This window comes from Fundulus heteroclitus, unplaced genomic scaffold, assembly GCF_011125445.2.
Source record: "Fundulus heteroclitus isolate FHET01 unplaced genomic scaffold, MU-UCD_Fhet_4.1 scaffold_149, whole genome shotgun sequence".
Classification (NCBI taxonomy): Eukaryota; Metazoa; Chordata; class Actinopteri; order Cyprinodontiformes; family Fundulidae; genus Fundulus; species Fundulus heteroclitus.
Genome location: NW_023396561.1, coordinates 83603 through 87517, shown reverse-complemented (window position 1 = coordinate 87517; position 3915 = coordinate 83603).

Genomic DNA, 3915 nt, shown 5'->3' with positions numbered 1-3915 from the left:
TGAAAACGACTGACCATCAAGGGCGATGAAATCGGTTAGATCTTCCATCATCTTCTCTCCTCATTCAGCAAACAGCCTCTTGGTGTACAGCGCCACCACCTGGTATAGAGCGGCATCTAGCCTTTGAGCCCAGGCCAGGAGGAAAACTGGTATTAAATCAGAGTATCACCCTGTAGTTTGGATCTTATCGTGACCAGATCTCTAGTTTCCCTCCTATCCGTCTGTTTCTCATCAGACCAGTCAAGCCAATCTATGTCGTCGCTACAAAGACTGATAGGAGTAATACTTTATGACCGTTGAAGTCACCATATTTAAGTGTCCACGGAGCACACACACACAAACAAAACAAATATAAATTGTTAGACTGTTCTTTTTTTCAATGTGGTTGACAGTAAAGTTATTCCAGGATTACCCAGAGACAGTCACAGAAACATTGTGACTCAGCCAACAGATCTAAACATAAACCACCGTTCCTGTTTTCTCTGCTCCCCATTACCGCTGAATCTTTGCACACCTGCAGGACGTCACACCTGCGGCACACCTGTTGGCGCGCTGACAGGTACGACAGTCAGTCCTCATTGTGCAACAGTGCTTTCACTTTAGATGGAACAAAAACACTCACGGATGTTACTAATGTTTGCAAAGTTATGGTTTTCTTCAAAAACAGCTACACCTCTGAGTTTAAAAAAGTTACAAATGTGTGAGCAGAAACCTGACTCACTGTAAAGATTCTTTAACCATCTACCCCACATAACAATAGTGGCCAATCATCAAATAAATCTACCAGGTACATGCAGGCAGGCAGACCTTAAATGACCTTGCTAAAGTGTGCAAGCATGTTGAACGCTTGTGGTTTATGCGGATTGGACGGAACGATAAATGCCTTTACCACCATTTTCTCGCCCCAGAGACCACTGCGCCGCCCACACTTAGTTTAGAGCTGATTAAAATGGTTTGACCCAGATAAAATATGCAGAATAAAAAACTAGAACTTTGGACAGAAGATTCACAAAATCAGGTTTTTAAGATGAAAAAAACAACATAATTTCCACTAAATATGCTCACAAATTCCAATCATGGGTAAGAAATGTATCAAATAGTGATTAAATGTTAAAAATTATATCACTGCTGAAGGGCTCATCTCTAACAGGAACATTTGAAGTTAATGATTTATTTTTATTAATTTAATACTTCCAGTAGTTAGATGTCAGTACCGGGATGTTTCCCAATGTGCAGCATTTTTACATGTTTAATAAGTGTTAATACATTTTTTCAATGGATTGTAATAAAAAAATGTGTTAGTTATCTTTAATCTCTAGTGACTGCCTTTTAGTCTCACTGCTTAGCCACATCAAAACACCGATAAGTGCTTTGAGATCTCTACAGGGAAGTGAAGCTTGGCTAAACAGAGCAGGAAGATTAGATGCCACGCCCGTTAGCAGCCTGTAAATCTAGATTCTTTCAAAGATTCTTTATTGTACACATAACAGACAAACAGAAAATGTCTGTTATGTGAGCACAAAGGTGATTAAAGGATCTGCTACAACCTCTCCTTTGGATTATGTTGACTTTTGAATAACTTCAAGTCAAATCAAGTGGACTGATCCTATAAGTATCAGTGCTCCTGCAGTAATCCTTCAGTAATTTCCCCACATCAGCTGCAAAGTCAAAGTAAACGTGTGCGGCAGGATAACGATTAGATCAGTCTATTTCATCCCAGTTTAAGGCTTTGATTTAAGAACAAAACCAGCACACCGATATCCGTCTGCCAGGCGGTGTTCCTTTGCAGTAAATACAATACAAAGCACCAAATTATTTTAAAAACCATTACAATTCAATACAGAATTATGTTACTAATCCCACTGGGAAAATAAAACTTGCTGTAACTGCAGGAGAAAGTTAACAACACACAATTTTGTTTTATCTGTTTCTTTTTATGCTGTTAGGAAGACAGGACTGGTGACCTGTCCAGGGTGGACACCATCCCTGGTCCAGTGACCTGGAGAATGACACCAATTCATGTCAAAAGGATTTGCACTTGTTATGTTAGCCTTTAGTTACAGAAAAATAAAGGTCAATAAATGTAAGCATGATGTCATCTTCTAACAGTCTGACCCGAGAGATATGCAACAAGTAAAGTGGTCACACTGCCTCCATGAAAAATAAAACATACACTTCTATCATATTCAATGGCTCTTCCTGACTTTTTTAAATGTCTACCTTGTAGATACAAAATGAAGACATCAAATCTATGAATCAAAAGTGTAAGGAATTATAAAGGTAACAAAACAATTTAGATTCTTCAATCCAGCCCCACTGTGTTTTTATTACTGCTTATTACACTTAGTCACCTGAAATGGTTCTCCAACAGTCTGGAAGGGGTTCCCACTTTACATTATGCAATCTACCTTTGGGGTTGTGAAGAATAATTAATTGAATGTAATCATGTGTATACACACATATACAATACTAGAAATAGTTTTATTCCATTTATGGTGTGACTAAAAAGAAGTCAGCTCAGCTACAGCCTCCATTAAGGTGAGATAAGATAAAAGCAGGTCTTATCATTACTATGGTAATGATAGAGACAAGAAAACCCCCGGAGCCAAGAAAACACCATATTTCAGGAACACGTGTTTCTATATTAGTCTTTCCACCCCAGAAAATGTGAACATAAGAAAAGTGTCCAAACCACACACAAATACTAAAATAATTTACCAAGACAAACATGTCTGTTACTGAGAATCACCCAAAGACGAGCACAAGCAATGACAGCCAAATACTTTGTTGTTAAAGGGAAGTCGGCGGTTTTAAACCTGGTTACTCTGACAACAAACGGCACAAAAACATTTACAGGCAACAGGAAGAGAAACAAGATCCAAGTAGAAAGTTACCTTTACAGCCTCACTTGGAAGTCAGAACTTTCTCCCAGACTTTGACTCATCGTGGATCCACTTTAGATTTAACAACCCCAGATTAGCCTCTGGTTGCAAGTTATTACTCTGAGCTGAAATAAATCAAAGACTTTGAACAGGAATGTTACATTCTTTTGTTTACTTTTAACACTGGTAATCATTTATTTGCCCCGCAAATGGCTGTCCCTGTTTATAGTGTTACTTCCTCATTGCAAGTTATGTTACCCCCTTTGAAAAAGTAGGAATTATTTATAGGAGGCAGGCTCCCTGGTTGAAATTTCAACTCAATTTTATCTATATAGAATCAATTCACAACACATTTCATCTCAAGGCTCTTTCCAAAGTCAGACTCCATTAAATCCTCCAGGTTGGTCATAAAGTTTCCTCTCTAAGGAAACCCAGCAGGTTGCATCAAGTCTCTCCAAGCAGCATTCACTCCTCCTGAAAGAGCGTAGAGCCACAGTGGACAGTCGTCTGCATTGTTGATGGCTTTGCAGCAATCCCTCATACTGAGCATACATGAAGCGACAGTGGAAAGAAAAACTCCCATTTAACAGGGAGGAGAACCTCCAGCAGAACCAGAACCAGTCTCAGTGTGAACGCTCATCTGCCTCGACCCACTGGGGCTTAGAGAAGACAGAGCAGAGACACAGAAAGCACAGAAGCTCACATTGACCCAGGAGTACTTTCTATGTTAGATGGTAATAGAGGATGATCTGCCTCCCCTGGATGATGTCACAGCCAACAGAACGCCAGACCAGGTGTACCTTCTATGAAGAAAAAGAATGACTGAGAAGAAAAAGTCAAAATATGAAATGACTATAAACAATGCAGATTGGAGAGCAGTAGGAGAACTCAGCAGAGTAAGAAAAATAGACCCTGATGTCCTCCAGCAGCCTGTTAGTCCAGAGCTTTGTACTTAAAGGCACAAAACTATGAAATTGGTGAGAATATGGTATTTTACACATGTAGAGGAGTCTCACTTAATCTGGAAAAGTAG